This window comes from Ovis canadensis, chromosome 8 (assembly GCF_042477335.2).
Source record: "Ovis canadensis isolate MfBH-ARS-UI-01 breed Bighorn chromosome 8, ARS-UI_OviCan_v2, whole genome shotgun sequence".
NCBI lineage: Eukaryota > Metazoa > Chordata > Mammalia > Artiodactyla > Bovidae > Ovis > Ovis canadensis.
Genome location: NC_091252.1, coordinates 32,844,001 through 32,870,603, shown reverse-complemented (window position 1 = coordinate 32,870,603; position 26,603 = coordinate 32,844,001). Strand labels below are relative to the sequence as shown.

The window sequence follows — 26,603 nt, the reverse complement described above, 5'->3', positions numbered from 1 at the left end:
TCAGTTTTCATTCAAATCCCAAAGAAAGGCAATACCAAAGAATGTTCAAACTGCTGCACAGTTGCACTCATCTCAAACACTAGTAACATGATGCTTAAAATTCTCCAAGCCAGGCTTTAGCAATACGTGACTGTGAACTTCCAGATGTTCAAGCCGGTTTTAGAAAAGGCAGAGGAACCAGAGATCAAATTGCCAACATCTGCTGGATCATGGAAAAAGCAAGAGAGGTCCAGAAAAACATCTATTTCTGCTTTCTTGACTATGCCAAAGCCTTTGACTGGGTGGATCACAATAAACTGTGGAAAATTCTGAAAGAGATGGGAATACCAGACCACCTGACCTGCCTCTTGAGAAATCTGTATGCAGGTCAGGAATCAACAGTTAGAACTGGACATGGAACAACAGACTGGTTCCAAATAGGAAAAGGAGTACGTCAAGGCTGTATATTGTCACTCTGCTTATTTAACTTGTATGCAGAGTACATCATGTGAAACGCTGGGCTGAAGGAAGCACAAGCTGGAATCAAGATTGCCAGGAGAAATATCAATCACCTCAGATATGCAGATGACACCACCCTTATGGCAGAAAGTGAAGAAGAACTAAAGAGCTTTGTGATAAAAGTGGAAGAGGAGATTGAAAAAGTTGGCTTAAAGCTCAACATTCAGAAAACTAAGGTCATGGCATACAGTACCAACACTTCATTGCAAATAGATGGGGAAACAGTGGAACCAGTGGCTGACTTTATTTTTCTGGGCTCCAAAATCACTGCAGATGGTGATTGCAGCCATGAAATTAAAAGACACTTACTTCTGGGAAGGAAAGTTATGACCAACCTAGATAACATATTCAAAAGCAGAGACATTACTTTGCCAACAAAGGTCCATCTAGTCAAGGATATGGTTTTCCCAGTGGTCATGTATAGATACGCGAATTAGACTATAAGGAAAGCTGAGTGGCAAAGAATTGATGCTTTTGAACTGTGATGTTAGAGAAGACTCTTAAGAGTCCCTTGGACTGCAAGGAGATCCAGCCAGTCCATCCTAAGGGAGATCAGTCCGGGGTGTTTATTGGAAGGACTGATGTTGAAGCTGAAACTACAATAGTTTGGCCACCTGATGCAAAGAGCTGAGTCATTTAAAAAATCCCTGTTGCTGGGAAAGATTGAGGGCAGGAGAAGGCGATGACAGAGGATGAGATGGTTGGATGGCATCACTGACTCAGTGGACATGGGTTTGTGTGGACTCCGGGAGTTGGTGATGGACAAGGAGGCCTGTCGTGCTGCAGTTCATGGTGTCGCAAAGAGTCAGACACGATGAGCCATTGAACTGAACTTAACACGACAGTGTAGGCTTCCCAGGTGGTTCAGTGGTAAAAGAAGTTCAGTTCAGTTGCCCAGTGGTGTTCGACTCTTTGCGACCCCATGGACTGCAGCACACCAGGTGTCCCTGTCCATCACCAACTCCGGGAGCTTATTTAGACTCATGTCCATCGAGTCAGTGATGCCATCCAACCATCTCATCCTCTGTTGTCCCCTTTTCCTCCTGCCTTCAATCTTCCCCAGCATCAGGGTTTTTTCAATGAGTCAGTTCTTCACATCAGGTGGCCAAAGTATTGGCGTTTCAGAGGTAACTCCAGTAGCAAAGAATCCAGCTGCCAATACAGGAGACACAGAAGACCTGGGTTTGATCCCTGGGTGAGGAAGATCTGGAGAAGGGAATAGCAACCCACTCCAGTATTCTGGCCTGAAAAAACCCATGGAGAAAGGAGCCTAGTAAGCTACAGTCCATGAGGTCGCAAAGAGTCTGAAGTGACTGAGTGACTGAACATGCACACACTATAATGTAGGCAGTAGAGCAGAGGAAAAAAAAGAGAAAGTGCTCCCAGGTAGCCTATTACTCTCACCAAAGACAAGTTCTTACTCAAAAGTCAAGGAATTTTCATGCTCTAATCATGAACCCCCTTCATCTCCCAATACACACACTCATGCAGTGCTGAGGGCACTGTAATCCATAGAAATAAGCAAGAATCAGTAGACATTTCAAGAGAAATAAAAACATGAGACAGGCAAATAAACCTGTTGGAAAAAGAAACTACCAACAAATACTAATACAAGAAAGAAAAAAAGACGAGAAAACGAAGTTTTAGAGATATTCAAGAGAATGCTGCAAACATATTTTTATTATTTTTTTATTTTTATTTTTACTTTATTTTACTTTACAATACTGTATTGGTTTTGCCATACATTGACATGTATCCACCACGGGTGTACATGCGTTCCCAAACATGAACCCCCCTCCCACCTCCCTCCCCATAACATTTCTCTGGGTCATCCCCATGCACCAGCCCCAAGCATGCTGTATCCTGCATCAGACCTAGACTGGCGATTCGATTCTTACATGATAGTATACATGTTTCAATGCCATTCTCCCAAATCATCCCACCCTCTCGCTCTCCCTCTGAGTCCAAAAGTCCACTATACACATCTGTGTCTTTTTTGCTGTCTTGCATACAGGGTCATCATTGCCATCTTTCTAAATTCCATATATATGTTAGTATACTGTATTGGTGTTTTTCTTTCTGGCTTACTTCACTCTGTATAATCGGCTCCAGTTTCATCCATCTCATCAGAACTGATTCAAATGTATTCTTTTTAACGGCTGAGTAATACTCCATTGTGTATATGTACCACAGCTTTCTTATCCATTCATCTGCATACTTTTAAAATTAATGAAAGAACAACCTGCAGTGAAAAAAGGAATAGTCGAGTACTTGAAAATTCAAAATACAATTATTGACCTGAGAATGAAGTAGACCTATACTTCCTGGAAGAGGGCATGGCAACCCACTCCTGTATTCTTGTCTGGAGAATCCCATTGACAGAGGAGCCTGGCAGGCTACTATAGTCCATAGGATTGCACAGAGTTGGATACGACTGAAAAGACTTAGCACAGACATATACTAAGTATCAGACTTTACATAGTAAGTCAAGGAATTCTTTTAGAAGGCACTACAATTGGACAAAAAAAAGAGAAAAGTTTAAGATTGGAAGTAATCTAAGTGTCCATCAACTGATAAAAGGCTAAAGAAGATGTGGAGTGTGTGTGTGTGTGTGTGTGTGTGTGTGTGTACAATGGAATATTACTCAACAATTAAAAAGAATGAAATAATACCATTTGTAGCAACATGGATGGACCTGGAGATTATTACACTAAATGAAGTAAGTTAGAAGGAGAAAGATAAATATCATACAATATCATTATATGCAGAATATTAAAAAAGAAACAAATGAACTTATTTACAAAACAGAAACAGATTCATAGAGAATGAATTTATGTGGTGGGAAAGGGATAGATTGGGAGTTTGGGACTGACAAGTATATATAGCAACACTTAAAATGGATAACAATACGAAATTAATGCAAAAACAAATAAAAAATAAAAAACACTCAAAAATGAATAGCTTTGATTAGACTAAAAGAGAAAATACATAATTTAAAAATAAACTTCATACTTGGTAAGGGTATATATTGTTTCATAAGACTTTTATAACATTTGTACGCATTCAGTTCAATTCAGTCAGTCAGTCATGTCCAACTCCTTGCCACCCCATGAATGGTAGCATGCCAGGCCTCCCTGTCCATCACCAACTCCCAGGGTTCACTCAAACTCATGTCCTTCGAGTCAGTGGTGCCATCCAGCCATCTCATCCTCTGTCGTCCCCTTCTCCTCCTGCCCCCAATCCCTCCCAGCATCAGAGTCTTTTCCAATGAGTCAACTCTTTGCATGAGGTGGCCAAAGTACTGGAGCTTCAGCTTTAGCATCATTCCTTCCAAAGAAATCCCAGGGCTGATCTCCTTCAGAATGGACTGGTTGGATCTCCTTGCAGTCCAAGGGACTCTCAAGAGTCTTCTCCAGCACCACAGTTCAAAAGCATCAATTCTTCAGTGCTCAGCCTCCTTTATGGTCCAACTCTCACATCCATACATGACCACAGGAAAAACCATAGCCTTGACTAGATGGACCTTTGTTGGCAAAGCAATGTTTCTGCTTTTGAATATACTACCTAGGTAGGTCATAACTTTCCTTCCAAGGAGTAAGCGTCTTTTAATTTCCTGGCTGCAGTCACCATCTGCAGTGACTTTGGAGCCCTCAAAAATAGTCTGTCACTGTTTCCACTGTTTCCCCATCTATTTCCCATGAAGTGATGGGACCAGATGCCATGATCTTAGTTTTCTGAATGTTGAGCTTTAAGCCAACTTTTTCACTCTCCTCTTTCACTTTCATCAAGAGACTTTTTAGTTCCTCTTCACTTTCTGCCATAAGGGTGGTATCATCTGCATATCTGAGGTTATTGATATTTCTCCCAGCAGTCTTGATTCCAGCTTGTGCTTCTTCCAGCCCACCATTTCTCATGATGTACTCTGCATATAAGTAAGCTGTAATGTACATTATATTTCTTATTTTGGGTCACAGCCACTAAAGTTTGAAATAAATGGTCCCATGTTAAAAAGTTTTTAAAAAATGATATGGGAATAAAGGCAAAATTGCAATCTCATTGTAATAGAAGTTTCAGAAGAAAACCAATACAATTACAAGCAGGCTAGGGTAACAGTATTAAATAGAATTTAAGATGAACTTGACAAATATTTATTTAGAATAAAAGATGTAATTCTCTCTAGACATGTGAGTTCATATGTCCACCATAGGGCAAGTACCAAGATCTCTATAGTAGCTGTATTCCTAATAGCCAAAACCTGGAAGAAACCTAGACAGCTATCACCAAGAGAAGAGATAAATAAATCCTGATATATTTACACAATGGAATACTCAGTAGTGTTTTTAAAATCAATTAATGCTAAATGCAACATTGTGGATAAATCTCTCTGACTTAGTGATGAGTCATAAAAAGCCAGATAAGAAGTATATACAATCCATTTATTTGTGAATCAAGAACAGACAAAACTGATCAGCGATGAAAAGGAGTCAGCATATGGTATACTGTTGAAAGGTGAGAACATCAACTAAGAAATAACATGAGGGAGACCTCTGTAAAAGGGGTCCTTCGGTGTTCACGTGTGCCCGTGTGTGTGCTCAGTCAGTCGTGTCCGACTCTTTGCGACCTCATGGACTGTAACCCGCAAGACTCCTCTGTCCATAGGATTTTCCAGGCAAGAATACTGGAATGAATTGCCATTTCCTTCTCCAGGGATCTTCCAGACCTAGGAATTGAACCCACACCTCCTGTGTCTCCTGCATTGGCAGGTGGATTCTTTACCACTGTGCCACCTGGAGAGGTATGTGAATATCTATAAAACTATGTTATACAGTGAAGATCTGTGAACCTTACAATATTTATGTTAACCTCAATAAAAAACCATTATAGAGTTCAAGTCATAAAGAAAATAGAATAGTCATAAACCTGAAAAGTACCTTCACTAATCACTCTCCATATTTCTGTTTGATTTACAAGAGTAACATGTACAGTCAAAAACTTTCAAGACAAATAATGCAAATCATGTGCCTAATATAGTGTCTTCTTAATGACTAGCTCTAGGCAAGTAAATTTATTAATGGAAATATTTACACAGTAAATAAATACACAGCACTTTTTATGGCTCATAGTAGATTTTAAAATAGACTCAAAATTAGCTTATGGCCATTATTTTTTCAGCATTTCACTAAAACTCTGCAAGCTTTGCATGTTTTACTTCTGATCTGAAAATGAGATAACTGGACTTCATAGAGTCGGTGATCTGCTCTAAAATGATGCTGTCAGGACTGTGACCCAAATCTGCAGATTTCAAGTCAATTAAAATTTCCAATAACCATGCAGTAAAAGTCTACTGAAACACATGAATGAAATACTTGGTTTTTTTCTTGTTATGGATCATGGAGTAAAAAAAAAAAATTCTGTCAAGATTAAATATGAAAAGTAATGAGGATTTATTTAATGTATCACTTTTGAGCTACCATCATTTGGACACCACTTCACTCACCCCCAGTTCACACCCTCAGTGAACATGTGAAGAAGACACAAAGTTTCAGAAATCAGAATGGCTGCTTGTCCTTTAGCAAAGCAGATATTTAAGTAAGCATATCTCCTCTAACAGAAAATGTGGAAACTGAAGAAGCAGTGAAGAAATATATTTCCACAGATACTAGCTGATAGCCTGTGTATTCTGGGCTCTGAAACTTAGAAATGATTTCCAGGTCACAAGTAATATGAGATAGTTAGGCATTTATAATAATCAAGATTTTCAGAGAACACAAATAACAAAATAAGAAAATGGTAATATTTCCAGAATCTCAACATTTGTAGATTTCCTGGACTGTTTAAAGCTAACAAGAAAAAAGGAAAGGTCAGGTACAATTTCTTTAATAATTTTGAAATCTAACAGGTCATTAGGTGAACCTTACTGAATACAAAATCTAATAAATAAAGAGTTAATAACCTGACTCACATTGCTTATTGGTATTTCCTTCTTTGCTCATTCCTTATGAATATAAAACTATTCCTTTTTCCTATAAATTAATGTCACAAGCTTAAATGCAAATGCTATATATTCTTATAGATAGATTCATCTCCAAATTGATGTTAGCACTAAAATGTATAATGCAGAGCAGTCTATGTCACAGAAAAGTCCCTGTTGTTGAATTTCCATATTCCTGAATTTTAAAATGATTATAACAATTTATTGTCCTTGGAATTTATGTTCATTATATGGGCAGATTGAAATTGCCATTTTCTTTTAGGATGATGTTGTAATTTCAGAGCTATTTAAGTAATGCACCAAAAAAGCATAGTGAGTAGATAAATGGAAATTGCTTGAAGTAATTCAATAAATAATAATCAAAGCAGAACAATCAAAAAGGAAAGTCATGTGAAAAGGCCAAATTTAGACTATTTTAAGGCAAATGAACTAATTTTCTCTTGAAATGTTAACATGCCCACTCTCTTTCTTGGTTCCTGAAGGTAAGGTCACAGGTGGAAATAAAGCCCACCGTCCTAAATGGGCACCCCTCTGCTCTCTGCTCCAGCTTCTCTAATTTCCTGATGTTCCAGAGTGAATTCAAACCTGATCACTTGGAATGAGGTGCAGAAATTCTGAATCCGTTCCTTAGGAATTATGCAGCTCAAAGCGTCATGAAAATTTTGTTTAAATGTAAAATATGCAAAAAAGATTGCATGAAGTTTGACTGGAGTAACAGACAGAGACTTTTGGTAAGAGCAGATGCTCTACTGCTCTGAATGTTCCACAAAAGCAGCAACTTCTACTCAGGTAAGCAATGCAATCACACTGCTTGTCTGTCAATCTCTCTCCAGATTTCTTCCTAGTCAGCTTCTACCTACAGACCACTCCTCAAGAGCCATTCTTAGTGTCTGCAGGGAAAGAGTTTTATGAAAAAGAGGCTTTTCTGCCCTCCAGGTAGGATAAAAGCATACCTCTCCTGGCTGTGTCTGGTGTTCATAGCAAAGAAGAAAGAGGTTATTCTTAATTAAGAAAACAGACAGAGGAATAACTGTACATTCAGAACTCTTTGGGGTGCAGGGAGAAGTCAGGGTGTGGCCAGTGACTGCGAGAAAAGAGGATGCCTAGTAAATGATGAAACCTCAGAGATCCTACAGGAGAACTACAATATTTAAGAAAGTTTCTCAAGTTATTCCTGTATTGGGTGCTAGGTAAGCTCCATCTTTCATTTGACCTTCACTTATATTACTCAACCCACTCCAGTACTCTTGCCTGGAAAATCCCATGGACAGAGGAGCATGGTAGGCTACAGTCCATGGCGTCACAAAGAGTCGGACATGAGTGAGCAACTTCCCTTCTTTTTTATATTACTCAACACTGTTTACTAAATCTTTGACAAAAGATAGAATTGTTTTATCATCGTTGTTCATTCACTAAGTCGTTTCTGACTCTTTGTGACCCCATGGACTACAGCACACCAGGCACCTCTGTCCTCCACTATCTCCCAGAGTTTGCTCAAACTCACATCCACTGAATCAATTTTGCCATCCAATTATCTAATCCAATGCCTCCCCCTTCTCCTTTTGCATTCAACCTTTCTCAGCATCAGCTTTTTCCAGTGAATTGGTTCTTCACATCGGGTGGTCAAGTATTAGAACGTCAGTTTCAGCATCCAGTCCTTCCAGTGAGTATTCAGGGTTGATTTCCTTTAGGGTTGACTGGCTTGATCTCCTTACAGACCGAAGGACTCTCAAGAGTCTTCTCCAGCTCCACAATTTGAAAGCATCAATTCTTTAGTGCTCAGTCTTCTTTATGGTCCAACTCTCTAGGGAAACTCTAAAGAGGAGGGCTGGGAGTCTATTGTATCAATAAACTGCAAAACATTCCATTATTCTAAACCCCTCCTCAAAACTTGCAGTTCTGACCCTACGTATTTCCCAAGCTCATCTGGACCAGGTCAGGAATTTAGTAATTGCCGCTGTTTTGAAAGTTGTATTGCTAAAAAGTACCACGGTCAGCAAAACTTGTTTGGCAAGATAAGGATTTAACACAAAATATGGGGTTAAGACAAAAACAATAAAATGGCAATAAATACAACTTCAAAGCAGTAAGCAAGCTCTCTAGAAACACCTGTCTTCAAACCCAAACTAGATTTATCCATTAAAACTTGCTTTGGAAGGTAGGTATTTTTTGAATCCTTTCCATCAGAAAATGCTGCAGCTTCTGCTGAGACAATTTTTTTTTTAATAAGTTTTATGTCATGGGGACAAGGTAGTGGCTTTAGATTTCTATATAAAAAGAGCTTCTATGCAGCTATCCAAAATGGAAACCTGACTCAAAGCAGGACTTATCAGAGTAAGCACATTGCTACTAATGTTCATTTGAGAATTCCTGGATATGAGGAGAGAAAGTGTTGTCAAACTCCCCCCAAAACAACTTCCTTGACATCACTATGATATAGACCAGATTGATTTTATAGTTTTCCAACAGATCTTGCAATTTAATGTTAGTTACATGCCATTTAGGGCTTTCTTGATGGCTCAGACAGGCTATGGTTTTTCCAGTAGTCATGTATGGATGTGAGAGTTGGACTGTAAAGAAAGCTGAGTGCCAAAGAATTGATGCTTTTGAACTGTGGTGTTGGAGAAGACTCTTGAGAGTCCCTTGGACTGCAAGGAGATCCAACCAGTCCATCCTAAAGGAGATCAGTCCTGGGTGTTCATTGGAAGGACTGATGTTAAAGCTGAAACTACAATACTTTGGCCACCTGATGTGAAGAGCTGACTCACTTGAAAAGACCCTGATGCTGGGAAACATTGAGGGCAGGAGGAGAAGGGGACAACAGAGGATGAGATGGTTAGATGGCATCACCAACTCAATGGACATGAGTTTGGGTGGACTCCGGGAGTGGTGATGGACAGGGAGGCCTGGGGTGCTGCAGTTCATGGGGTCGCAGAGTCGGACACAACTGAGTGACTGAGCTGAACTGAACTGATTGCTCAGATGGTAAAGAATCTGCTGCAATGCAGGAGACCTGGGTTCAATCCCTGGGTTGTGAAGATCCTCTGGAGAAGGAAATGGCAACCCACTCCAGTATTCTTGCCTGGGTTCTATGGACAGAGGAGCCTGGCAGCCTAATAGTCTACGGAGTCACAAAGAGTTGGATATGACTGAGCAACTAACACACACACACACACACACACACACACACACACACAGATGCCATTTGCCTCTGTTGTAGTTGTTTTCAAAAAAAAATCCCATCAAATGTCTACTTAAACATTTAGAGTTTTCATTAATTATAATAACTAGTACTGTTTTTTCAAGACATACATAAAACAGATAGATTTATTTGTACTGCACTATCCAAGAAACCTAGAAGTCTTATAGTCTGTTTAAACTCTGAAAGGTACAAACTTAAATATATCTTAGATAATATCAGTTTCCTTTTTTTGAGTTTCTATCCATCCAAGTTAGAAAAGCTACCAGTCAGAAGGGCATATAACTTCCAGCCAGGAAAAAGCAGGAATGCATTGAACATTGTACCCTTGCCTGAGGAGCTCTTCACCCTTCAGGTCACAGCTTAAATTTCATTTCCTCCAGGAGGTCTCCCCTCATTGCCCAGGTTTAGTTTAAGTATCCTTTCTGAGTGTTCATATGCAGCCTGTACTACCCTCCATTGTAGCACTTCTTACCCTATGTTATAATTGCTTATTTATGTGCCTGCTTCTGTTCCTAGATACAAGGTCTTTGGGGGCAGTAACCAAAGTTGTATATATATATATAATGTATACACACACACTAACCCCTAGAACAGTGCCTGGTACACAGTGAGATGTTCAGTAAGTAATGCTGTGAAAGAATGAAGGGATGATAAACACTTCTCTTCAGTACCAAGGACAGTGCCTGGCAAATGCAAACTATTAAGTAAGTACTTTTCAAAAGAAAAAAAAAATGAGTAAATGAATCAATGAATGATACAGCTCATTAGTCTCTCAGAGGCCAGACTTCAGAACTATGATAGCTTACTCCCACTCCTCTATCAGCCTTAGGTTTTTCTATCTTCACTGGCTGTGATGCAAAGGGCTGAACACATCTTAAGCTCAATTGCCCTAAAAAATACCATTAATTTGTTCTCATTCATATTAGTATTGAGAGCTTTTCAAATGTGATAACCTTTCATCTGTGCCTTTAAAGCAGACATACCCTCCTTACACAACTTGCCAATAACAAAGACCAAGCAAGTCTCAGATCCTACAAATTCATATAGCAATCTCCTTGCTCCATAAGGCTTTAGATATATCTGACTCCTGACATTCAGCTGTCCCTCATTTTCAATCCAGGGTTTCTGAATAAACCATAAACATTTAATTTCATAATTTAAATTTCATTGAGTTTGACTCTATTAAAAGAAAGTCCTTTCATCTCTATTTAAAGTTTAAATTTCTTGTATGACTTAAAGCTTTCCAGATATAATCCCAGACTAATTTTCTACCTGTGGATTTAAAATTTGCTTTTGGTTTCCTTGAATTTGACCCTCAACATGTAACAAGAACTTTAGCTCACACTCTTTTTCTTTTGACTTCAGCCGCCTAAAGTCAAATGCTTTGCCTTAATTTTCAGCCATTAAGACTTAGTGTCAGGTGTATACTCCTCAGACACAAATCCCAACCAAGATGACCTTGGTCTTTATGTGGATGGAAACTGAGACTCAGGTACTCTGTTCTACTACGAAAGAGTTAATATATTAGCAGCAGAAATACAAGCATAGTATGTTATAGAAGCACTAAGTCATTTGTGTTCAATTTTCCTTGTTTGTAGAATAACAGAAACCAATGAAAGAAAATTCTATTTATTTTATTCAGTGATGTCTATTATCAGTGTTATCTTGGATTATAAATTTTGAGCAAAACTGGCTTAATTGTATAGAAATAGCTTGTAACAGTATGTAGTAACACAGTTGAAAAATTTGGGGTAAATGTGTACTGAGTGTTGAGCACAGAGATTTAGCTCTAAAATGACTGTAAGTGAATTTTTTTCAAAGGCATAAACCCATAAAAGGATAAAGAGAAAGGGAGAGGTCCAGAAACTGAAAAGAAGATGGATGAGTGGAAACTGACATTATAACCCTGAGATCTTTTTTTTTTTAATTCCACATTGGGAATGCTGAGGATAAAAATTAACATTGGAGAACCCACAAAGTCTCAGGAATTGGTTGCTTTGAGTATATCGGAAAGTTGAGGTGAAGATGGAGATAAAAGCAAAGTCTTGTCAAAAGTGTAAGAAACAAGGCTTACACACAAACCAGTACCCCTCTCTCACCCTGACAGAAGACAAGAGTTTTGTTTTCTTGAAAGGTGACGGAGCTCTTAGGGTTGTAGAACAGCAACTGGGGTGTGGGGGAGGGGAGCTCAATCGCGGCACATTGGTAAAGAATCCCCCTGCCGTGCAGGACACACAACAGAGGCAAGTTCAGTCCCTGGGTCTGGAAAATCTCCTGCAGAAGGAAATGACAACCAACTCCAGTATTCTTGCCTGGAAAATTTCATGGACAGATAAGCCTGGTGGGCTCCAGTCCAGGGGGTTATAAAGAGTCAGACACGACTGAGCATACAGAAACACCCACACACAGTGTAAACACACTGATGTTCAGATCTTCAGCCTTCTTCCACCTTTAACCTCCCAGAATGCCAGCAATCAGACACAAACCCTCCCAAGAAACTGGAGGAAATTTCTCTTGGAAATCTCACCAGCCCAAGAGAAAACACCTAAAGAAACAGACATTCAGAGTTACCAAGTTACCCAAGGCAAGGCCAGCCTGATAACAATAAGTGCTTATATCACGTTTCAGGAAGCCCATCCAAAAGCACAGAGCTCCAAGCAGCTTGTCAGTGTTCTGTCTTTTTTTTTTTTTTTCAGGTTTAGTTTTTTATTTTTTAAATTTTAAAATCTTTAATTCTTACATGCATTCCCAAACATGAACCCCCCTCCCACCTCCCTCCCCACAACATCCCTCTGGGTCATCCCCATGCACCAGCCCCAAGCATGCTGTATCCTGCGTCAGACATAGACTGGCAATTCAATTCTTACATGATAGTATACATGTTAGAATTCCCATTCTCCCAAATCATCCCACCCTCTCCCTCTCCCTCTGAGTCCAAAAGTCCATTATACACATCTGTGTCTTTTTTCCTGTCTTGCATACAGGGTTGTCATTGCCATCTTCCTAAATTCCATATATATGTGTTTGTATACTGTATTGGTGTTTTTCTTTCTGGCTTACTTCACTCTGTATAATTGGCTCCAGTTTCATCCATCTCATCAGAACTGATTCAAATGAATTCTTTTTAACTGCTGAGTAATACTCCATTGTGTATATGTACCACAGCTTTCTTATCCATTCATCTGCTGATGGACATCTAGGTTGTTTCCATGCCCTGGCTATTATAAACAGTGCTGCGATGAACATTGGGGTACATTGTCTTTTAATATGAGGCAGGTATCACAGCATACCTGAGAATCTAGTGTGAAAAGCGGTAACTGAGAGGGAAAAAAAGAACAGAAGAGATATGGAGAGAAAAGAAACTATGGAGAGGAGAAAACAAGTACTATCAATATTAGCCAGAAAGAAAGAAGAAAAGGCATTTTTGTGGAGAAGGAAGAGGATGCTATTTTTTAAAAGGGGAGAGGGTATTTAGAGAACGAAAGAGCTCTTGGCATTCAATATGTGACAGCAAAAATGAAAAAAAAAACTCAAAAGAAAGACAGAAATAGAGAAAAATAATAAAAAGAGTTCTGAAAGGAAAAAAAACAGAAAATTAAAAGGAATGAATATTTCAAATAACTATTTAAGAAATTTCCCAGAAATGAGGCTCTGAGTTGCCTTATGGAAAAGGGCTGAGAAGAATCCAGCACCGTCGACTAAAATGGACTCACACTGGTGCACACCATCACATTTCATAACTTCAGGAAAAAGATAATATAGTCTTCCAGAGAAAACAAAATAGGTTCTATATAAAGGATCCAGAATCAGGGAGGACCTAATGCACAGCATGGTGGTTGTAATTAATAACACTGTATTATATACTTGAAAGTTGCTGAGAGAGTAGATCTTACATATTCTCACCAAAAAAAAAAAAAAGAGGAATGATTATGTGACATGATACAGGTGTTAGCAAACCATATGGCGGTAATCATTTTGCAATATATTCATGTATTAAATCAACACTGTGCATACCGTGAACTTACACAATGCTATATGTCAATTCAATCTCAATAAAGCTGGGGCAGGAGATAGAATAGGAATATCATCAGACTCTTCAAAAACAATCTGAAAAAAAATTGTCTCTAATATACAAGATCCAGCCAAATCTTAATTAAAAGCAAGAGTGAAATAAAGACATTTTCAAACACTTGAGTCCAAAAAAAAAAAAAACCTACCTGCCATGTATCCATTCTCAGGAAGCTATGAAGAATGTGATCTACCAAAATGAGGGAGTAAACTCATTTTGGAAGTTTACTTCCAAAGGGAAGAGAAAGATATGTAATCTAGGATATGGGGACTAAAACAAAGAGAAAGGCAAAATACTGAGATTAGATGACTCTGTGAAGCAGACTGAGATAGCATCAGTCAGTCAAGAGAAGACTACAGGTTTCAGGTGAAATATCTTCAAGGAAATGAAATTGATAGGGTATTCTAATGTTTTTGAACACGTTGAGAGTAGATTTTAACAACTGAGGCAAAGAAATTGGCAGATAAAAGAAAACCATGACAAATATAAGAACCAAGCCATGGAGTAAGGGACAGAATACAGCCAGGAAAGGAAAATTTATCACAGTGTACTGCACGGCTTCATTGTGAATCTTGTTACAGGGTGAAAATATTTGGATTGTGTATTGATCTAAGTAAAATCACCATGTTTGTAATGCAACCTATTCACATGTGTGATGGAAATGAGCAAAGGAAGAGGGGTAAATTTTCATCTTCTGCAGCTGAAAGTGGGTAGACAGAAACCAAGACTTTTTTTTACATGGGATGTATGGATGTGACAGTTGGACTGTGAAGAAGACTGAGCACCGAAGAATTGATGCTTTTGAACTGTGGTGTTGGAGAAGACTCTTGAGAGTCCCTTGGACTGCAAGGAGATCCAACCAGTCCATTCTGAAGATCAGCCCTGGGATTTCTTTGGAAGGAATGATGCTAAAGCTGAAACTCCAGTACTTTGGCCACCTCATGCGAAGAGTTGACTCATTGGAAAAGACTCTGATGCAGGGAGGGATTGGGGGCAGGAGGAGAAGGGGATGACAGAGGATGAGATGGCTGGATGGCATCACGGACTCGATGGACGTGAGTCTGAGTGAACTCTGGGAGATGGTGATGGACAGGGAGGCCTGGCATGCTGTGATTCATGGGGTCGCAGAGTCGGACACGACTGAGCGACTGAACTGAACTGAGGGTACAAACTGCTCAAGCTAATATGGGAAGCACTTCTTCTAAGTTTCCACATCCCACCTGGGATCTCCTTGGAAAAAATTTTTAATGACTGGTCAACCTGCAGCTGTGATTAAAGGATAAGCGAAATGGCCTAAAAATATGAGATCTTTATTGACATAGGTTGGAAAAATGGACTGAAGTTCCCTTATGTCCAGGACTTTCCTCCTATAATTAATAGCCTGGGGCTGATCAAACCAAGACCCCCACTTCTCCAGGGGGACAATCCCTGCTGGGACCAATCTGCCCTTGTTATCAGAGCCAATTTGAGCACTATTTGGGCTAAATTTTATCTATAAAACTATGACCATGGGAAAATACAATTTTTGACAGTGTGGTCACAATATTCTTTAGACTCCAGAGAAAGCCTGAAGAAAATTCTCTTTAAGAATTCTTGCCCTGAGGAAATAACTTCTCCTATGTCTTAGGAGGCGCTTCCCAGGTGTCACTAGTGGTAGAGAACCTGCCTGCCGATGCAGGAGATATATAAGAGAACTGGTTCAGTCCCTGAGTTGGGATGAACCCCTGGAAGAGGGCATGGCAACCCACTCCAGTATTCTTGCCTGGAGAATCCCCATGAGCAGGGGAGCCTGGCGGGCTACAGTTCATGGGGTCGCAAAGAGTCGGACACGACTGAGCAACTAAGCACAGCACACAGGGAGCCAGCAACACAAGCACGTCATTTAAATGGCCTCCCTGGTGGCTCAGATGGTAAAGAATCTGCCTGCAATATAAGAGACCTGGGCTGAATCCCTGGGTCGGGAAGATCCCCTAGAGAAAAGACTCCAGTATTTTTGCCTAGAAAATTTCATGGACAGAGGAGCCTAATGGGCCACCATCCATGGGGTTTGCAAAGATAAGCACATCAGTTAAATATATATAGGTAAATACCAAAAGGCTTGCATCACTATAGTGTAAAGTGGGAGGGCAAACCATAAGAAGTCCCTTACATTTCACTTTCTTTGTGAAATATAAGAAAGGACCATCTTCCTGGTAGATAGAACTTCTCTATATGCTATAGTTATGTGTCTACAGGCTCATGTAGAGCTATTAGTCCTCCCTTGAGAAGTTACAGTCACCACATTATCCTCGCTCTTACTTCAGGAGTTATCATGCCATCCTCATGTCATTATGCCATTCCCTCTTTTAACTATACTTTATATTCACTGTTGTCTTTTCCAGTAGAATTTGGTCTTTCCATTTTCATATTCATATCTGCAATTTCTACTGTATCCTCTGCTTTTGATCACAACCACACAGATCTTCTGTATATATGCTACTGCAACACCATCACCTTCTGGGTAAATAAAGGTCAACTAGGTGCTCTGCTTTTGGAGAAGGCAATGGCACCCTACTCCAGTACTCTTGCCTGGAAAATCCCATGGATGGAGGAGCCTGGTAGGCTGCAGTCCATGGGGTCGCTAAGAGTCAGGCATGACTGAGCGACTTCCCTTTCACTTTTCACTTTCATGCCTTGGAGAAGGAAATGGCAACCCACTCCAGTGTTCTCGCCTGGAGAATCCCAGGGATAAGGGAGCCTGGTGAGCTGCCGTCTATGGGTTCACACAGAGTCAGACACGACTGAAGTGACTTAGCAGCAGCAGCAGTTGTTCTGTTTTTAGGCTGATGTCGTTGCTCTGACTGATTACTACTGATACCAATATTGATGGCCTGATTAGATTCCAATTGCAGCTCCCTTTAGTCTGCAACGTAATTGAATTAGAATCTGGAGCCTTCAGCCACACAAGCTCCCTCTGCTCTTAAAAAATGCAGATGGTCTTTAAGGAAATATGCTCTGTTCCCAGCTAATTAGATACACAGTAGACATTCCTCGTATGTTTGATACTAAGATCCAACGTAGCTGAGTTCTTTGTATAGGAAGCTAGCAACCAGTTAACAAAATAATTTTAAATTCTCAGAGAAAAAAGCACTGAGTAGCCAGATCATAATAACAGTATAGAATTTATTTAGTCATCTAATCATTCAACAAACATTGGTGAGAATCTGCTTTCCTCTTGGGATGCTGGTCAGGAGTGATAGAGAACAATAGAGACATGGTTTCCACCCACATGAAACTCATAATTGAACACAGAAGTCAGTCAGCAGAACCACTGACTATGATGTGCCTTTTGATAACTCTGCTAGAAAGATTTAGACCTTCAGAATATTACAGCACATTTTCCACAACATGAAAGGCACTCTAAACTTCAAAGAAAACTTTCAGGGTGTAAGGTGGGAACAAAGAGGGATATATTTATTATTCAAACTTTCCAGAGTGCTCACTTCTGCAGCTAATGGTGATGGGACACAAGCACCATCTGAACCACCAATCCTTGCTTCTTTGTGGTAAGAAATCACTGTGCAGGTATAGTAGTCACCTGAGAAGCCATGAAAGAAAGAAAATTACCCAAATTTAGGATCACTGCCCTCTGCCTTCTGTCATGCTGCCAGCTGCACAAGCAGTAGTTCCTAATGGCCAAGGAGTACATGGACCCCAGACCCCACATGTGCTCATTTATATCTTTATCATGTTAATTTCCCCACTCCAACCTTGAAGTAGCCTCTCCTGTTCTACAACTGTGTCAGCCAAGGTAAGCTGTTTTATACATTTCCCTGACCGCTAGAAATAAAACCTGCTTTTTCCAGAGAGTTCCATGATAAATCTCTATTAAGATTTCCTACAAGTAGCAGTTAATGACACGTTTGACCAAGCACATGTCTCACTGACAAATGGCATCATATGGTCATGTGTGGTGGATACATGGATATACTGCCGGGGAATTCTCGTAAGGAACGAAGGGTCTAGTCACTCAGCTGTTGAGAATGTTGAAAGGAGACCATCTCCAAAAACTAGCCCTCTTTTAGGGCTGCCTTAGCTGAAGAAAACTGCCTTGCTCAAAGTTATAGTTCCTCCCGGGGTCAGTGCACATCCACACACCAGTGTGGAACACGAAGACCACGTTCCCTCATCCCTACCCAAGACAGCTCTAAAGGGCCATCCCAGCCCTAGAGCTCCTCAAAGAGTCAGCTAACACAACTGATTGAAGTTCAACTCCTTCCTAACCAAGCCTGTTTTTTTTCACTCTCTCCCCAAACTCAATAGCAATTCCTAAAAATGTCCTGCTCATTAACCTCCATTTCAAAATCTCTTTCACAGGTAACACAATTTGTGATCACAGATTAACTAGTTCAGAGACACTATGCCTCCCTGCTCTAGAACTCTGACTAAATATAGACCCTGGAAATTACTTTTCGGTTGTCTATCACTGGAGTTGGTACTGTTGGTATTGATGGGATTTGAAAATATGAATAAATGAGATCCCTAAGCCTTAAATCAAGCTTCTACCACTAAGGAGGATTCCAACTTGGCCAGCTTCAATTTTCCTTCAAACCTCTTTCTCTGTCTTCTATTACAGTGATCCTTGCTTGAATAAAGAATAAGGAAGGAAGACAGGAGAGAACAAGAAGCAAACACTGATAAAAGCTGGGGCATTTGGAGGGAGATAGCAGGAGTGAAAGGCTGAACGCAGAAGTGGCACACATGGACAATAGATGCGAAAGAAGGAAAAGAAAGTTGTAAGAGTTATCTTAGGGCATTGGGTTCTCTTCATAATAATTAAGTGCAAATAGAAGCGTTGAGTTATTCTAAAACTTCACTTATTTGCATATGTTCTTATGATGAATGATTCATTTCATATGCACTTGTGGATCATGTCTTAGGAACAATATATGTGTCAGTGAAGTTGGAATGGGTTTCAGCCCACCTTCTTCTACTGTATCCACTGCATCTGCCTTTTCCACCACAGCCAACCAGCTCCATGTACTAGATAGATATATGCAAGTAGAACAAAGCATTTTCAATATTGACCACAAAAGAGCATAAGAAGGGCTGGCCCTGACCATTCTTACTTTATACATTTAAAGCAAGACATCAATCAACAACTTAAATAGTAAATAAGTTTTCAAATTTGAAGAAGTAAAATGTAATAAAAGTCATGTTACTTAAAACAATCATTACTTAGTACTCTAAAGGAGGAATTACTTTGCTATAAGATAAATAGAACCTGGAAATTATGCCCACTAAGTAATCTAAGCTTCTTTCTAAATATCAGCAATTATTTATGTATTTGTTCTGAAAATGTGCCTTGCACTACACAGATAGTCATGGAAATTTTTTCTGTATAGGTAATAAGGCTAAAGCTGAAACTCCAGTACTTTGGCCACCTCATGCGAAGAACTGACTCATTGGAAAAGACTCTGATGCTGGGAAGGACTGAGGGCAGGAGGAAAAGGGGATGACAGAGGATGAGATGGCTGGATGGCATCACTGACTCAATGGACGTGAATCTCAGTGAACTCCAGGAGTTGGTGATGGACAGGGAGCCCTGGTGTGCTGCAATTGATGGGGTCGCAAAGAGTCGGACACGACTGAGCAACTGAACTGAACTGAACTGAATAAGGCTAATGTTATTTCTATTAAATTAGATAAACCATCTTCTGAAAAAAATCCAAATACAAGAATATCTCCTTCCCTGTAATAAAATCTGTACAGTTTGAACTCTTGTTCCAAGATAGGAAAGTGGACAGTGACCCATAGGAACTTTAAATATGGATTTGATTAAATCATGTATTCAAAAACAGGGCTTATATGCCCTAAGAAGAGCGATTTCATCACAGTCAGCAGTATCATTCTAAATTCCATCAGGAAATAGAAATCACATTGTAGGTTAAACAGTAGAAGTTTAATATAAAGAATGACTAACTATGACTAAAAAAAAGAGTAACTATAAGATATAAAGCCACTTCATATGTTGCCTAGGGCTAAGGGAGAATACTCAGGGAAGAAAAAACTTGGAAAGGGTAGATTAGGTGTGATCCCAACATACCAAATAAGAGAACAGTCCACTGATTCGGCCAGGCCAGAGTTGGCCTGTAACTGGCAAGCAATAGCCCACCCTCCAGAGCGCAGATGGGGGAACAGGTGATTCAATCAATTTCTTGCAGCTAACAGGACTTCGGTCCACATTACCTCACTGGCTACAAGTCGAGGACTGGACTACTCTCTGTTCACAGAGGCCACCCATACTCTTCACATGTCCCCTCACTTCCTCTTCAAACCTAGCAATGAGGTGTCAGCCCTATTCATCCTTTGAATCTCTCTGACTTCCCTTCTGCAATCACTCCCAGCTATTGAAGGGCTCTTGGGATTCGATAAGTCCCTCCTAGATAATCCCTCAAGATTAAGATCCACTAATTATACACCTGCAAGTTAACTTTTTTTTGAAATAACATAATCACAGGACTACTAGCAAGTAGCCAAAGCCACATCAAATTCTACCAACCACAAAGCTTCATTCTAGTCAACTGAGGATGCCTTTTAGGTCACATTATTGATTAAGCAACTCTTACAACTAGAAAGCTGGGACTATAGACTATTAGTATATTGGTAACTAAGTTTATGTTCATTTGCCTGCTTGAACTCCTAGAGGGCTAAATTATGAGGCTTTTTGAATCAGAGTGTTTATCAGCCATAATTTCCCTGTGATATTATATTAGTATATAATGGTTGGTGAACACCAATTTTTTATCATTATTTTCTCATTCTGCACTCCAGATGCCAAGAATTATGGGTGGATCAGTCAAGAACTCTATGGAACCTTTCAAGCTGGCATAAGGCAAACTGCCTGTTAGCTCCCAGGCTGTGGCATCATTCAGTGGGTTGCTTAGTACCTGCCAAAACACACCCAACTCCATCTATTTCTTTGTAAACCAAGACTCATGGTTTAAAAGGTGGGAGCCAGCTAAGAGCTACAGAGAATCCATTTAAAAATATCTTGAATTCAACACACAAGCCTTCATTCTATCAATATTTAACATATATGTACCAAGGGTCTACTCTGACAAGCACTAACTTGGCCTCTGGGTACTGCAGTGAACAAGATAGATAGTGATGTGATCTCAAGAAGTTTATATTCTCATGGAGAAAACAATGAGCAAATAAATATTAGACAATAATGTAAATAAACCGTCGGAACATGCTAAGTATTATGGAGAGAATTTAAGCAGGATGGTGTGAGAAGGAGTTAGTTACTGGGTGTGTACTTTAGTTTGGGTGGTCAGTGAAGTTTGGGTGGTCAGATAAGGCTTCTCAGAACCAAAGACACTTAATATAACATCTGAATGGCAAGCAAAGGTCATTGAAAGGGCATTCAGGCATAAGGAACAGCTAGTATCAAGGCCCTAAGTCAGGCAGAGACATGGAAAGGAACAGAAAGAAGACCAGCGTGGCAAAACCACAGTGGCCAAGATGAGGGGCATGGGGTGGGGAGAGGGAGGTTATTAATATGTAATGAGGTAAACAATAGGCAGGGAGCAGATTTACACAGAGTGTTCTGAGCCAAGCAAGGCAATGCATTTGGACTTTATTCTAAGACTAATAAGGGCTTTTTTAGCGCCATCTGCTCCCGGCACCGCCTCCTGCTCCCCCCGCTGCCGCCCTGAGTCACTGCCTGCGCAGCTCGGGCGCTCGGCTCCCCGCGCTCACCGCAATACTTGGCATTTGTACAACATGGCAGACATCGACAACAAAGAACAGTCTGAACTTGATCAAGATTTGGATGATGTTGAAGAAGTAGAAGAAGAAGAAACTGGTGAAGAAACAAAAATCAAAGCGCATCAGCTGACTGTTCGGATGACGCAAAATCCTCAGATTCTTGCAGCCCTTCAAGAAAGACTTGATGGTCTGGTAGAAACACCGACAGGATACATTGAAAGCTTGCCTAGGGTAGTTAAAAGACGAGTGAATGCTCTCAAAAACCTTCAAGTTAAATGTGCACAGATAGAAGCCAAATTCTATGAGGAAGTTCATGATCTTGAAAGAAAGTATGCTGTTCTTTATCAGCCTCTGTTTGATAAGCGATTTGAGATCATTAATGCCATTTATGAACCTACAGAAGAAGAATGTGAATGGAAACCAGATGAGGAAGATGAAATTTCAGAGGAGCTAAAAGAAAAGGCCAAGATTGAAGATGAGAGAAAGGATGAAGAAAAAGAAGATCCCAAGGGAATTCCTGAGTTTTGGCTGTTTTTAAGAATGTTGACGTGCTCAGTGATATGGTTCAGGAACATGATGAGCCTATTCTGAAGCACTTGAAAGATATTAAAGTGAAGTTCTCAGATGCTGGTCAACCTATGAGTTTTGTCTTAGAATTTCACTTTGAACCCAATGAATATTTCACAAATGAAGTGTTGACAAAGACATAAAGGATGAGGTCAGAACCAGATGATTCTGATCCCTTTTCTTTTGATGGACCAGAAATTATGGGTTGTACAGGGTGCCAGATAGATTGGAAAAAAGGGAAGAATGTCACTTTGAAAACAATTAAGAAGAAGCAGAAACACAAGGGACGTGGGACAGTTTGTACTGTGACCGAAACAGTTTCCAATGACTCTTTCTTTATTTTTTTTGGCCCCTCCTGAAGTTCCTGAGAGTGTAGATCTGGATGATGATTCTGAAGCTATCCTCACTGCAGACTTTGAAATTGGTCACTTTTTACGTGAGCGTATAATCCCAGGATCGGTGTTATACTTTACTGGAGCAGCTATTGAAGATGATGATGATGATTATGAAGAAGGTGAAGAAGCGGATGAGGAAGGGGAAGAAGAAGGAGATGAGGAAAATGATCCAGACTAGGACCCAAAGAAGGATCAAAACCCAGCAGAGTGCAAGCAGCAGTGAAGCAGGATCTATGAGGCCCTGAGGATAACCTGCACTGATCTGCCTTCTGCTCCCATGGAAAGGATGAATTTACATCATTTGACAAGCCCATTTCAAGTTTTTTGTTTGTTTGTTTGCTCATTTTTGTTTTTGCATCCTAAAATAAAAATGTCATATTAAAAAACAAAAAATAAATAAATAAATAAATAAAAATAAAAAACAAAAAAAAATAAGACTAATGAGAGCATTTGGGATGTTTTAACAGGGAAGTGACATGAGTCTATTACTCATTTTAAAAGGTTACTCTTGGTACTTTAGTAAATGATAATGAACAAAAATAGAGGTAGAGAAAGTATTTAAGAGGCTATTCTCAGCAAGAGATGATGGTGGCCTAGACCAAGGAAGTAGTGTTGAAAATGAAGTTAAAGGACGCAAGGGATATGCTTTGAGAGAAAGACAACAGAACCTACTGAGGATTTCAGGTTGGGCTGGAAGGAAAAGAGGAGAATTGAGAATCATTCCTAGGTTTATGCCTTGAGCAACTAACTGGGTACATTGTGGTGGCATTTAATGAGGTGGAAAAGACAATGGAGAAGCAGATCTCTGGAGAAAAACAGAAGTTCCCACTGTCTGTGTTAAAGAGAAGTCAGATATATAGTAAGATATTTTTACTTTTTTGAGGCATGGTAAAAGCATTGACTGGAAATAGAGTTTCTGAAGGTGACATTGACAGCGGCAGGATTCACAAGCCCACCCAAAGAGAGAGCACAGACAGACAAAAGAGGAAGAGAAATGGTGTAGAACAGAGGACCCAGAAAATACAGCATTCCAGAACCTTAAAAAAAAAAGTTCCAAGAAGAGGAAAATAGTTGACTACATGAATCATACTGGTTCCTCAACTGGGGTTCAGAATAAACATTCTCAGTTTCTGCTCTACTACACAGAAAAACAGAGAGAAAAGAGTAATTCCAAGCATATCATGCTGCAACTGTTTCTCTAAAAATTCAACTAAAATGTTAGCAACTGAGGCAAAATAATATACAAATATTTCTACCTTGTTTCCCTAGTTCATTGTTTCTCTAAATTTAATGCTCCCGAGAGGGGAGTCTTTGGTCTAAAATTTTGGGGGGAAGGTATGTAATGTATATACTTACATATATGAACTGACTCATATGCACACAAACATACATTATAGACACATGTGTATCATAGATACATTTATATGTAGCAATTTTTAAAATTACCCTTTTCATGTTTGGACTTTTACCTAGCATTCCAGAGAAGTTGCAGTCATAGGAATAAACTGTCCTCTGCATCAGTAGATTCACTAATAAAAATCCCTTTATCTGTTCAGGGAGGCAGGGTTTGCCTGGTTAACTCCAGTGCTCTTTGGTTGACTGACTTAGTTCTCGTATTCCTCTGGCACGTCCTAGTTATATTTCTACAGCAAGATTAATTAAAGGCTCTGGGACTCAATTACTTAATCATTTAATTTTGATCAGAAAAACTTTCCACCTCATAGAGGTTTCTCAAGATTAAACAAAATTATTTGTTGTTCAGTCACTAAGTCGTATCTGACTCTTTTGAAACCCCATGGACTATAGTTCATGAAACTCCTCTGTCCATAGGATTCTTCAAGAAAGAACACTGGAGTGGGTTGCCATTTCCTTCTCCAGGGGAATCTTTCCAACCCAGGGATCGAATCCATGTCTCTTATGTCTCCTGAATTGGCAGGCGGGTTCTTTACCACTAGCACCACTAGCATCTGGAAACCCCCAGTAACACGTGACAGACAGCAAAACCCACAGTGCTCTCCAAGACTGCCGGTGCCTCCCTCTGTGATCACGGCTCAACCAGCCCTCCCCAGGGATTCCTACTGTCTCTGCACTGCAAGCTGCAGTGGAACGGCCAGAATACTTTCTAAAAACTGTTCTATTTCAGTATCACATTTCTAATACAGGCCATAAAAAATCTTTTTAAATGTTCAGTTCAGTTCAGTCGCTCAGTCGTGTCCGACTCTTTGCGACCCCGTGAATCACAGCACGCCAGGCCTCCCTGTCTGTCACCAACTCCCAGAGTTCACCCAGACTCATGTCCATCGAGTCAGTGATGCCATCCAGCCATCTCATCCTCTGTCGTCCCCTTCTTCTCCTTCCCCCAATCCCTCCCTGCATCAGAGTCTTTTCCAGTGAGTTAACTCTTCACATGAGGTGGCCAAAGTACTGGAGTTTCAGCTTTAGCACCATTCCTTCCAAAGAAACCCCAGGGCTGATCTCCTTCAGAATGGACTGGTTGGATCTCCTTGCAGTCCAAGGGACTCTCAAGAGTCTTCTCCAACACCACAGTTCAAACGCATCAATTCTTTGGAGCTCAGCCTTCTTCACAGTCCAACTCTCACATCCATACATGACCACTGGAAAAACCATAGCCTTGACTAGACAGACCTTAGCCGGCAAAGTAATGTCTCTGCTTTTGAATATGCTATCTAGGTTGCTCATAACTTTTCTTCCAAGGAGTAAGCATCTTTTAATTTCATGGCTGCAGTCACCATCTGCAGTGATTTTGGAGCCCCCAAAAGTAAAGTCTGACACTGTTTCCACTGTTTCCCCAGGCCATAAAAAATCTTTTTAAATGTATGTATCCACATTCTTTTTGTAAAGAAGGCCGATATCTTTTTAGTTAATTTCCATTAAGTGTATCTAGATTTTCATGATCACTGCTGGCCTGTAGGATGAATGTTCTCCTTAGTTTTCTGGCTGGGTAAGAGGTTGTCTGAGAGAGCTCCCTGAGGCCTGATTTCCATGTTTACCCACATACCTCAGCATAGCTCCAAGCTCAGAGCTGTTGTTGAAGGTCCCCAGGTTCCTCTAGCCCAAGGCTCTGCCTGTGGCCATGAAGCTCGCTCACTCCCACTCATTCCTTTGGCCATTAGTAATGTCTTCTGTCCATTTTAACTTTTCATGAGTTCATGTCTTCTGCCTCACTAAACAGATTTTAAGGCCCCTGAAGTCAGAGTGCTTTGAAGTGATCAATAACTCTGATTTTATTTGCAAATAAAATCAAAGATCTAGTTTTAAAGGTATTTCCTATATTTAACCTAAAAATAGAGCTATAATTAATGTCTATACCTAATTGTTCTCTCATTATAAAACACTAGTCTTTACTTGTATATCTTAACAAGTAGGTACACAGTATATGTAATCAGAGAGGAAATGTAACATCTTTTAAAAGAATACATGGATATATAGATGGCTAGAAACTCAATCAATAACTTTGCAGTGAAATAATAACAATGAAAATAGGTACTCAAATAAATGCTCATTATCTGAGCATCCACCATATATCAGGGATATATGTTTACACATTAATTTTAAACCTGATAAAAATTTATTAAATTTGGTTTTATTAGCCTCATTTGACAGATGAGGAAACTGAGTCTTGAGTAACACTCATACTCTCACAGTCAATATTATACCCAAGGTCCACATCCAAGTCAGGCTAGGTATAAAATCCAACTGAGAACCACTATACTGTTCTTTCACCAAGTTGGCTAATGCTGCACAAGCTAGACTATCAGTCTTGAGGAATGAGTCACCTAATTCCAAGCCCTTGCTGCAACACCAGCTAGTCAGGGTCATGCTTATCTGTCTTTCTCAGTAGCCACAATGCCCAAGTCCACAACACCCTGGCTGCTAGTTCCAGAAAATTCTATCATTATTTCCAAACTCCTAAGAAGATCAACAGTAACACATATCAAAGAGGGAGCTGGAGCTGCCTTTAGTCCTACCAGGATAAGATGTACCTGTAAAATAAGCAAACTTTTTTTCTCTTTCAAAAAGTCTTTCATTTAAAGAGAACAGTACTAATATCCTTGAGGAAAAACAATGGATTTTTGTTTGAGAAGTTATTTTGAGTTATGTAATTAT

The 26,603-nt window shown here is 39.9% G+C and overlaps 1 pseudogene; it reads left to right on the top strand.

The window, feature by feature from the left end:
• The first annotated feature begins 21,513 nt into the window (after positions 1–21,513).
• On the top strand, positions 21,514–22,799 carry LOC138445077 (nucleosome assembly protein 1-like 1; annotated as a pseudogene).
• The last annotated feature ends 3,804 nt before the right edge of the window (positions 22,800–26,603 follow it).